Below are 12,609 nucleotides of genomic sequence, written 5' to 3'. Positions count from 1 at the left end.
ATGAAGACGATGCGTTGATCGGAGGAAAAGGAAAAGTTCCCAGTAAATCGGCATCTTTAACTAATCCTACTCCAACATCCTTATACGGGATAGTCGTTTTACCGACATGCTGAATACTTTCAGAAGAGGCTGGGTCGGATGAAAAGTAAGCTAGCTGGTCTATTGTTACGATCTTTCCATTATGTGGAAACTTTATAACCCAAAAGACCGATGAAACGACTGCTGTCATAGCGTAAGACCAACTTCGACCCAAGAGAAGGTTGTAATCTAGAGGGGCATCAACCACCTCCACATCTAGATTAACGGATTTTCCTTCAACCCCTATAGGCAAATCCTGTAGAATGCCAAAAGGATGAAACCCACGGCCATCAAAGGCCTTTAGAATCGTCGGGGATTGATTTAGCGAAGGATAACCAAGCGATCTCCAACACTGGATCGACATAATACACGTTGAGGCTCCCTCATCAATCACAGTCCGATGAATAGGATTGTTTTTTACTATCACTGGAATCTGGAAAGCCATTTGATGAGGTAAACACGGTGTACTATTTTCTAGATCGAAAATTATTAGGTTCGAGTCTTGAACGTCAACAGCTCCTATAGCCGACAAAAATAATTTACACTGTGCTGGACATGATTGCAGCACTTCCAAAGCCGACATTGCTAAGGGTGAAACAGCTAAATCCTCAACAATGTTATAGTTCTGAGCCGCTCTCGCATGTGGATTGAAAGCTGACTTTCGAAGTATACCCTTGTGTTATAGACATTTTTGTGCCTTACATCATGAAGCATGAAATGTCAATAATCTGAGGGATCCAAAGTCCCTAAACATGTTGTTCCTACCCCTAGAGGAACAAGGTCAGCAAACCACAACACTAAATATCAGTTCTCCACCTGAAAACACTCAAAAACAAGCTAATTCTGGATCATGTCAACTGCTCCACTGAGCATCTGGGCTGAATGTCAACTGCTCCACTCTGTACCTGCGCTGAATGTCAACTGTAAAGAAGGCTACCTGCGCTGGGCGAGTTTGGCCAAGTGGCACAATCATTCTTCAAGGTGTCAATGCCCAGGAAGCTTCCAAAATGACACTTGGATCAGGGAATTCGCCTAGTGATGAGTAAGAGGATCTAGATCTCCAAGTGGAAGCAAGAACCTCCAAGTGGACTCAAGAACTGAAGAATAACTGAAGTGGGAGAGGACACTAGTCAGCTTCATGCCAGCCTCAAGCTGACTCATCCTTTCTCCAAAACTCCTATATATAGAGCTCTCTCATGAGGTCTAAGGAGGCTGGAATCTTGTGAATGTAAGGAAGTGCTGTTGGTTTGAGTATAGAACTATTGGGTGATTTGCTTGAAGGAGGTGAAGAGGAGATTTCTTTCTGCCGGGAGGTGATGCTGGATTGGGCCTTTTATGGTTGTATCACTTCCTAAACTTTACTTCTTCCATTAATAAAGCATTTGAGGTTCTTCTATATGCATGTGTCTCAATGGCGTATTGATACTTGTGTATTTGATTTATTCTAATCCTTAAATCAATTATGAATGTATGCTTCTTGTAGTTTCCCCTTCTTGTTATTTTGCAGGATCTTGGTGTAGCTGGGCCAGCGAAAGAGCAAGGAGCTGGGAGCAAGCAGCAAGGAGAGAAGATTGGAACAATCATTAGCGGAAGACATCGGTTAGTGGATCTCTTTCTCCCCTCTCTTACATCTCATAGAGAAGTAATCTCGAATAGCTTTTCTTTGATTGTTGCTGAGGTACTATCACCCTTAGAGTGGGATAGGGTCATTCCGTATCGGATACTTTTCCCAACAACAAATTGGCGACTCCGCTGGGGATCGTATCTTGTTGGTTGTTTGTGTTTTTTCTATTCATTTCATAAACACAGGGAGTACCGAATCGAACTGCATTTGGATCTTTCAAATGCAAAGTAGAGGGCAGCTACTCTAGCTCAGTTTCTGGGCAAGTTTATGATTTGAAGAGCTGATCCACAAGGACTCTAAATAGCTCTTAGTGATAGCTTTTCATCCTCCTTTTCATCCCTTAGTGTGTACTTGACTGATAGCTTCTGATTTGGCCAAAAACTGTGAATTTTTGAGCAATCTGTGACCCGGAAACTGAGAAAAACGAAAGTTTGTCTCTTCAGTGCAGGTGCTGTGAAGGCAGTCTGCATTTCAGCGCAGTTCCCGAAGGGGCTACCTGCGCTGAACCAGTTTTGCCTAGTGCTACTGGGGTTCCCTCCTGTTTATTGCCCTATTTTCACCCTTGTTTTTGCAGCCTGTTACCAGTCAATGTACCTATCTGAAACCAACTTTCCTTGCCACTATTCCGCCTCGGTTGTATAAAGAAACTGTATTTGTTCTTTGTGTATTTCTTATATCATTTGCAGTTTCCCATAACGAAAAGTGAACTAGTCTTGCTGTGGCCTCTTAGATCTAGACCTGTGATTAGTGTCGGTTTGATCTTAAGAGTTAGTTTGTTTGCTGTTCATAGCTGATTGAGCTTTTGCTTTCTTCATATGGTTTGAATTCATGTATTTCTAGTGTCGAAACAAGTAAATCTTAAGGTGTCTTTTGATTTTGGACAAGCTTGTTTGCTTTCACTTGAAATTGAATTCAAAGTTATACAACAGCTTTCTTTTTGTATTGCATCAACATTAAGAAAGAGAAAAGAAATACCTGCATTTTGCATTTTTGCATTTGATAAGTTTGTGTGTTGATTTAGGGAAAAAGTGCATTAGTGTGTGCTCTTTGATCTGTGTGAAAAGATGTTGTCTTTCTTTTCCCTCAGTAGTTAAGATTTTCATAAGTCGAAAAGATTGAAAAAGCTTGCTTCTCATCTTAGACTGCATTTAGGAATTTGTATCAAAACATCTCGTGGTGAACCTTGAAAGGCAAACTTTAAAAAGATCAACTTAAAATATATTGAATGAACCTAACAATGCTTTGAAACATAACGCAAACACATAGAGGTCTAAGCTAGAGACGTGTTCCGGCGTCGTTAAACGTAGTGACTGTCGATCTCGACGAAGGTGGGTGATTCCTCCTGAGAGTCGGTGGCACTAATACGGACTTGTGCTCCCACGTACCGTCGCGTATATATTGGGAGACCCCTATAGGCATATATATTTTATCCATAGGAAGCCGTGTCGGCCGCCCTACTGATCGCAATGCAGTGAACACAGCATTCACGAAGATCGACCACCCGTACTGTAAAACGTATTCTGTGGTTTTGCGAAAGGTTTGGCACACCCTCTACCTAGATCTCTAGAGCAGTTTCTTTTGGCCTTTTTCAAACTCTATAACTGAAAAAGTCCAACCGAGCATTTGTCACTTCGGGCTCGTTAATACATCGAAGGAGACTAGAGTCATCTTTAGCTTTTTCTCGACTCTTAAAAAGTGAAAAAGCAAGTTGTGTCTAAAAGCGTCTAATAAAATTCATTCAATTCGGAAACACAAATTTCCCCTTTTAATATTTTAGTTGATCGAGTAATCCGCAATCGTGGAAGAAATTCAATTGAAACCCCGTTGTTCGCGGAGGCTTACGAGTCAACCGTCTTTGTCTCCGGAATCGAAAACAGTACGGACAAAGCGAACTCGTTTAACCGGTTCAAAATCTCCTATAAAAGTTAGAACAAGTGTTCCAACTGCATCTGAGGTTCCGGTTACTCCTAACATTTCTGGAAACCCTGCCTCTATAGAAGAAGTTCAACAGCCACAGAAGGACAGTAATACTGATCCTAGTCTGGGGGCAAATACTTGTATAACTGAACCAGTTCCATCTATAACCGGTCCAGAGAGTTTTGTTCCTCAAACAACTGTCACTGTCGAAGCAACCACTTCTTCGGCACCAGAAATATTTTACGGACCTGACGGTCTTCCTCTTCCACCGGGTTTGATTGCGATAGATGAAATTGCAGAGGATCCGCAAGCAAGTACTCCAACTCATTTTGGAGTCGGGGTCACTCTGTTTCCTTCATCAGAAGTTAATCCACCACAAGTGGAAGTCCCTGTAGAATCGCTAGGCAATCTATTGGATAGACTTAAGATGTCTGAACAACCGTCATCATCTAGGACTGTGTCAAATGACACAGCGACAACAGAAGTCCCTGCCGTCACTCCGACGATGTTTGCCGGCATACCAGCTGTCCCAACTAGTTCACAACAGCTAGAAGGAGTCCACCAAGGGACTATTTCGACAGTATGGTCTGTTCCAGTTTGTTCACCCGGAGTAATACCCGGCAACTCTTATGTTGAAACTCGCCAAATTGATCCATTTGCAGGTCAATCTAGGCAATCAATCCCCTTGAGTTCGGGATTGATACCGTATGGGGGGCAATATGCCCTTTCATTACCCCCTCTGGGAGGGTACCCATACGTGAGTTCACAACAATGTTCAGGTTATACTAGAATTGCGTCAAGTAGTTGGGTACCTATGCTACCTCAACAACCAAGGGTTGTATATTCTATGCAACAGTGTGTACCTATGACGAACATCCCAACCACACCGGCTATTGTAACAGTGTCACAAGTTCAAGCGATACCTGTTGCATGTCAACCTCAGATTTCTCAGGTTGTGATGCAACAACCACTTGACCATGGGTCACAACCACAATCGCCAACTGGTGGGGTGACACAAGTACAAACGGGTACAATTACCCCACACATCGGTCCAATGGTTAGCATGGCACAACAAAACATGGCTTCACAACCATGGCTTGTACAATACCAACAACCACAATTCCAGCAAGTGTACCAAGGTTCTGAGCAGCAGATCTTTGCGAACAGTGGACAACCGTATATCCAAAACGGTCAAAACCAACCACTTTACAGTGGTCAAGTCCACCAACTGTATCAGTCATACCAACATCAATTACATTATGCTGGTATGCAAAGGCCCACTGCTCAAGCGATTCCATCGTACCCTGGTTATGCTTCGCCTAACCTGAATCAACAGTTACCATTCGTGGCGACTTTAGAGTTACCCGATTTACACCGGTTAACAAACGATCTGATTGCTTATGCCCCTTGGTGGCCAGCGATTCCTCATAAACTTCCATCTGACATTCCTAAATTCAATGGAAATCCAGGTGAAGACCCATCGAATCACGTGATGACTTTTCATCTGTGGTGTTCGTCGAACACCCTAAACGACGATTCGATAAGGCTTCGCCTTTTTCAGAGGACATTGACAGGTCCAGCGGCTAAATGGTATATTGAATTGCCAAGAGCCTCTTTCGACAATTTTAGTTCCCTAGCCACGACTTTCTTAACCCATTTTCAATTACCAATAAGGTATGAAACAGGAACAGAAATATTAACCAACTTCAAGCAGACAACTGCCACCCATATATCTGATCATATCCATGAGTGGCGTCGTCGTCGTAGGATGGTGAAAACATACATTCCCGATCAGCTGTTAGCTGAATGGTTTATAAAGTCGTTACTTCCTGCTATTACGGAAGATGTGGCCAAGGGGGGAGTCGTAACAGAGGAGCAAGTAATTGCTCGTGCACAGTATTTGGACTTAGTTTATACTCAGTCCGGAACTCTCTACGACAAGATACCTGACGCCCCTAGACCAGAGTTTTCAATTCCTCCTCCTCCTAAATCAAATAGTGACTCTCATGCCGGTGGAGGCGTGATTGGCACGGCAAACGCAAAATCGATAAAGGCTTCGTCAAAGAAAGCCCGTAAGAATTCGGATCAAAATGCAAAAGAAGAAATTCTTGCTTCGGAAGTAAATGCCGTATCAGAAGATAAGGGCAAAGAAACCAATCAACCAGGAAGCAAGAAAAAGCAAAACAAAGGGAAGAAGAAGAAACAGGGTGAGTCATCCCCTGGGAAAAATTCTTCAAACCCTCCTGGGAAAGGGAGACAAAATTATCCATGTATAATATGTGATGATAAGGATCATAACACAAAGAATTGCCCATTCAAAGCTGAGTTAAAGAGGTTCTTTAAAAGTTCCCAAACCTCAGCTGTGTTAACTGATCCATTTCCCAACCCAGGTCAAAATCTGGTTGATAGTGGAAATGCTTCCCCGTCGCAAGTACTTATGTTGTCGATTTCAAAACAGCAGAATGATGCTTTGATTTCGACAAGGAACAAAGATTATGGGAATCCTCAGCTGTCGAACAAAAAAGGTAAAGATCAACCAAGTAGTTCGACAACAACTTCGACAGAAGTTGTACCACCCATCATCCCTGAATTAACAATAAAACCGCCAAAGGGTGTAGTACACAAGTCGACATTTAATCCTCGCGCCAGAGCGGCGCAGCATTATAACATAGTAGAAGATTTGGCGCAATCGCCATCCGCTATGTCGACTCTTGAGGTGCTACAAAATTGTCCAACCCAAAGGCAGGCGTTGTTATCAGCAATTGGTGTGGTTGATCCTAAGGATTCCAATCTTGTATCCTTTGATCACAAAGGATACGATCCTCAGTTACCAGCTCAACTAGCTTTCCTTATTCAAGTGAAAGCCCTTAACAAAACAGTTCACAGAATGATTATTGATGAGGGAGCATCAACATGTATTATGTCGATGAGCTGTTGGAAAACTTTAGGATCTCCAACCTTGTCGCGATCTTCAACGACATTAAAAGCTTTCGACGGAAGGACTTATACCCCATACGGTATCCTTAATAACTTGAAAGTTGAACTAGGAGGAAAAACAGTAGAAATTGATGTTGAAGTCATTGATGGAAATCTTGACTATAACATCCTACTGGGTAGACCATGGATTTATGCCATGGCGGCTATTGTGTCGACTTATTTTAGGAAGATCGCATTCCCGTTTGAAGGAGGGATTACGATCGTCGACCAACAGAATTTCCTCCCTAATGGTTCACAAGTTACAGGAAGCATTCCCATGATCCATGAGAGCAACCATTCAATTCAAGATATCGGAGTAGGATTATTGAAAGACCCCACATTGATGGGAACTTTCGCGCTACCACCTCCTATTTATATAGGAAATGTACCGTTTGTAGCAACCTGCAACATGATATCTTCCACGAAGGTCAACATGGATCGTTCAATGGTTTTGCCCCCAAGCCCTTTAGAAATATTGTAGCAATCAATGTTTCAAGCATGGGAGGCGAACCCAAATCAACGCTCGTCAAGCGTTTGGGTAGATAGGTCTAGAGAATATGGAACCCCATTAGATCCTTGGTCGAAAGTACATGGGACTGACGAAGGAATCTTACAATCAATGATAATTGAGGGGGCACCATGGAATGATCACCACCATCGTTCCCTTCTTCCGGAATACGAAGAAGATACTCAAAGTGACCTTTATCACCCTCCAGTTTTTGAATTCCTAACAAATACTGTAAACACGGTGGATTCCGAGCGAAACCTATCCAATATTGAAGAGACTATAGCCATAAATATCTCGACTAAAACAGATGTTGTAGAGAATATTTATGTCGGAAAAGGTTGTTCCCCTTCAGAACTGGAAATATATAATGCTCTTTTTCGCGAATTTAGAGATGTCTTTGCTTGGTCATATGATGAAATGCCAGGCATTGACTCGAGTATCGTTGAACATGAAATTAAAATGTATCCTGATGTCAAACCAGTAAGACAACGGCTTCGACAGGTACACCCCAAGAAAGCCGCTGCCATTAAGGCAGAAGTTGAAAAACTTCTCCATGCTGGATTCATCTACCCGGTTCCTCTAACCGATTGGGTATCGAATATTGTCCCTGTTATGAAGAAACAAGGGACGATTAGAGTGTGTGTCGATTATAGGGATGTAAACCAAGCTTGTCCGAAGGACAACTACCCTACACCCTTCATCGACCAGATAATTGATGAATGCGCCGGATGTGAAATCTTTTCATTTATGGATGGATTTTCCGGGTATAATCAAATAAATATACGCCCACAGGACCAGTCAAAGACTGCATTTATTTGTCCGTGGGGCACATTCGCTTATCGAAAATTACCCTTTGGTTTAAAGAACGCAGGGGCGACGTTTCAGAGGGCAATGAATTATGCCTTCCATGACATCAAGAACATCGTTCAACCTTATCTCGACGATCTTCCGGCTCATTCGCGAAAGCGGACTGATCATCCGCAGCATTTAAGAGCGATATTTCTACGTTGTCGACACTACAAGATAAGACTCAATCCACACAAATGTGTTTTTTGCGTCGGTTCTGGTCGTTTACTTGGATTTGTAGTCTCTAAGGATGGGATTCGTCTCGACCCCTGCAAGGTTCAGGCAATCATTAATTTGCCTCCACCTTCAAATTTGCTTCAGATTCAGAAACTCCAAGGGAAAGCAAAATTTCTGAGGAGGTTCATTCCAAATTACACAGAACTTGCTAAGGGTTATACTCGTCTTTTGAAAAAGGATGTACCTTTTGTCTGGGACCAGGTGGCGCAAGCTTCCTTTGATGCTCTGAAAGATTGTCTAGTAAAAGCATCATTAATGTACGCCCCGGACTATCAAAGAGATTTTAACCTGTATCTGGCTGCAGCGGATACGACCATTGCAATGGTTTTAGTTCAAGAAGTCGATGGAATTGAACATCCTATCTATTATTTAAGTAAAAACTTAAATGATACAGAAAGTAAATATTCTTATGTTGAAAAACTAACGCTTGCAGCTGTTCAAGCGATTCAAAGGTTTCGACATTATGTCCTCTTTCGGAAAACTACCATCTTGTCAGATTGCAACCCCATGACTTATATACTGTCGCGACAGTTGCTGGGGGGCAAATATTCAAAATGGATAGCGATCCTTCAAGAGTTTGATCTGGAATTTGTGAAATCCAAATCAAAGAAAGCTCTAGTTTTCGCAGAATTATTGTGTGATCTCCCATCGTCGTCCAACGATGAAACATCGGAAGAGTCAATCATGGATGAAAGTTTGTTTCTAATATCTGTAAGCGATGAGTGGTATGGAGATATCATAGTTTATCTCCAAACCCAAAAGTTCAGGCCTAACACCTCTCGCTCCGAACAAAAACGTATACGATACCAAGCAAAAGACTACATGATCGTCGGTGATACACTTTACCGTCGTGGTATCGATACAGTTCTAAGGAGGTGCCTTACCCATGAGGAGGCCGAAAAAGCCCTGAATGAGTGTCATTCAGGCGCGTGTGGGGGGCATCAGTATGGATATGCAACAGCACAAAAAATCTTATGAGCAGGATACTTCTGGCCAACCATGTTCAAAGATTGCATAACCGCAGTCAGAAGTTGCCATGCTTGTCAAATTTTTGATAGCAAAACCAAACGACCACCCGCACCTTTACAGCCGATAGTCGCTGTTGGGCCCTTCGCCAAGTGGGGCATCGATTTCATGCAATGTAACCCCACCTCGACCGGGGGGCATGGGTATATTATAGTCGCTGTTGACTATTTTACCAAATGGGCCGAGGCGATGCCTACATTGGATAACACTGGTGAAACAGCTGCCCTTTTCTTTTTCAATCATGTAGTCGCCAGGTTCGGCGTACCACAGGCTATAGTTACAGATCATGGGTCGCATTTTCACAATCACATGATGATCGAATTCGCTGCCAAGCTAGGGCTATCTCACGACAGCTCTACCCCATATTATCCGCAAGCCAACAGACAAGTTGAGGCAATCAACAAGGTCCTGAAGCGTATGTTGCAAAGGATGATCGAGGTTCATAAAAGAAGGTGGCACCTAATCCTGTACTCAGCCTTGTGGGCTTACCGAACGTCGGTAAAGAACGCAACCGGGTTCACACCTTTCCAACTGGTGTATGGCCTGGAAGCAGTCTTACCAATCCAGTGCGAAATTTCGTCGCTTAAACTCGCAATCGATCTTCTCCCCGGAACTTCAGAAGAAGAGGCTCGTTTCTTGGAATTAATCCAATTGGATGAAACCCGTCGTGATGCCGCTTTGGCTAACGAGGCCCATAAGAAACGAGTCAAGGCCCAGTTCGACAAAAATGTCAAACCCCGTGTCTTCTCAGAAGGTGATTTGGTCTTGCTTTATGACCAAGAATCCGATAAATTGGGAGCAGGTAAATTCAAGTCCTTATGGATGGGCCCCTACATTGTTAAAAGGATGTTAGCAAAAGGAGCCTACGAGTTAATGGATTACGATGGAATTCCACTAACGCAACCCCGCAACGGGTTGTACCTCAAGCGTTACTATGCGTAAATAGTAACCTGCATGCTTTTGTTGTATTTTGTTTTCGCTAAAGTATTTGTTATGGTCGAGTGATCCACCTTTTTCATTTGTTTCAGATATCGAACCTTCTGGAGACATGTGTTGGATATGCCGATGGAGCGAGTCGTAGTTCGCGGAACCTATCTTCCGCAGCCTGGGCCATTTTTGATCCAAGCGGCGAGTTAGTAAGTTTCAGAGGTGTATGTATTGGGCAATCAACGAATAACATCGCTGAGTATAGCATGTTGATAGAACTACTCTCTGATGCCATCACACGTGGCATACGCCGACTAATTGTCAGGCTAGACTCACAGCTCGTAATACCACAACTCAATGGTATATATTCTGTTCGCAATCCAACTATTTATCGCATGTTCCTAAGGGTTAAGATCTTGGAAAGACGATTTGATTCAATTCAATATCAACATATTTCCAGAAACTTAAACACATTAACCGACTCATTAGCAAACTATGTGTTAGATAGACATTTGCAACATTTATAAAAAGGACACATCATCAAAGATTGTACATATGGATCATATAACTCAAACAGAATAAAACTCGAAAATCAAAATATATATGAACTGTTTATAGTTCATACATAATGTTCTATAACCAAGACAAAATTGGTCATATGACCTAAAACTCAAAAAGATGCTAGGGGGCACCCTAGCCTAGTGGTGCTCATGATAGCACGTCACGGCCTATGCAATCATGCGCAAGAGACGAGTCCATCGTCTAGGTACACCAGTAGTGTGTCGCTGCAGCTGTAAAGGTAACTCATCAATCCTCACATCGGGAATGCCGAGAGTAAGGCTCTCAACCTGCTCCTGTACAGCTGTAAGGGTCTCAGTATCGTCAAGGTCGCGAATAACAGCTCTCCTAGCAGGCTCCACTGTCGGGGCAGCAACTGGCGGTCTCGGACGAACTGTTGGACGAACAGGACCAATATATGCATGCATCCAAGAGTACGATTAAAAGTCTTGATAGAATAAAACACAGCAACATTATAAATAAGAACAGTAAACAATAATATGGTCAAAGAGTTTACCAATGGCGCCCCACTGTTCGCCATCTGGTAGCACCAAATCCGGATCACCTCGGAAATCCATACCCACATATGGATACTCGGAAAACGCCATCTCCTGGCGCTCGAACCACCTGAAGAAGGCCTCAGTAAAAGTAATCTGAGGTTGACCAGCATGCCTAGACATGTGATCAACCCACCTCTGCATGCGTGGCTCGGTCGGAGAAGGCAAGTCGAGTATGATGTACTGAGGCTGCATCAGTGGGATTTTCTCCAAGGCAAAGGCAGTCAGAATAGAACCAAATCCAAAGTTCTTTAGCTTCCCGTCCTTTACCTTGGTCAATTGACTTTTCATCTGAACAAGTACTGCATCACACCAGTTGAATACTTTCGGTTGGAGACACTCCAAGGCGTGCTGCATATAAGATCTGTTGGCAACATGTAGAGCTGCGCTACCGGCCATCCTACCAATAGTATACAGAATGGACCTGAGAGACCTGTCAGTAATCTCACGGATAACAATCTTGCCATCTCTGCTCGGCTGAGAACCTTCCCTGCAATACTGGCGGACATAATCTCTGGTGGAATCAGTCCCCCGGGCCGTACCTGACAAGGAAATGGGGGCACCTCGTCTTGACAACCCAGTCAAGAAGTACATGTCCTCTATGGTCAAGGGGATGGACTTTCCCCTAATCTGGAATACTTGGTTAACAGGATCCCAAGCATCAAGCATATACTGCAGCAAAGAAATCTGTGCTCTCATGCTAGAGATACGGAAGAACTTCAGCAGGCCACAGTTCCGCAGCGCGTTCACCGTGACCGGGTCATGGAGGGCAATCATGTCCTCCTCTTCATGTTCTCGTTCTCGCCATGTAAGGGACATTTTGTTCAAAGTTCCCTGCAAAGCAAACAAAGAAGGAGTAAGTTCCTGATTTTGATGAAAAACTGGCGAAAAATCATCAAAAAATGACCTGAAAACTCAGTTTTCTGAGCCCAGCGCAGGCAAAGAGTGTCCCTCCTGCGCTGAAGGTCAGGCTGCCTTAAGGCAACTTGACATTCAGCGCAGGTTTCGAAAGGGGAACCTGCGCTGAAGTTAGGGCGATTTTGCAAAACCCCTGGGGCTCAGAAACACTGAAAAACAGGCCTAAAACTGGAAAATGAAACCATGAAAAGAAAGAGCTAGGGTTTAGCTCCTACTTGGTCCAGACGGCGCCGAAAATCGTCCGCAGAATCTCCCGGAATCAGCTGGTGAAAATCAAGGAAGAAGAGGCACCTCCAGAGCTCCAACAAACCAAATGCAAATGAAATGGTAAATGAGAGGTAAAAACACCTTTTAATGGCTTTTTACGTAGTTCAAAGTGAAATATTAGGGTTATAATCTCATTTTCATGCAAATATTATTCATTTCTAACAAAGTTT

This window comes from Pinus tabuliformis, chromosome 9 (assembly GCF_031772625.1).
Source record: "Pinus tabuliformis cultivar Carrire ecotype Pingquan chromosome 9, CPIR1, whole genome shotgun sequence".
NCBI classification, from domain to species: domain Eukaryota; kingdom Viridiplantae; phylum Streptophyta; class Pinopsida; order Pinales; family Pinaceae; genus Pinus; species Pinus tabuliformis.
This window is presented reverse-complemented; position numbering follows the sequence as displayed.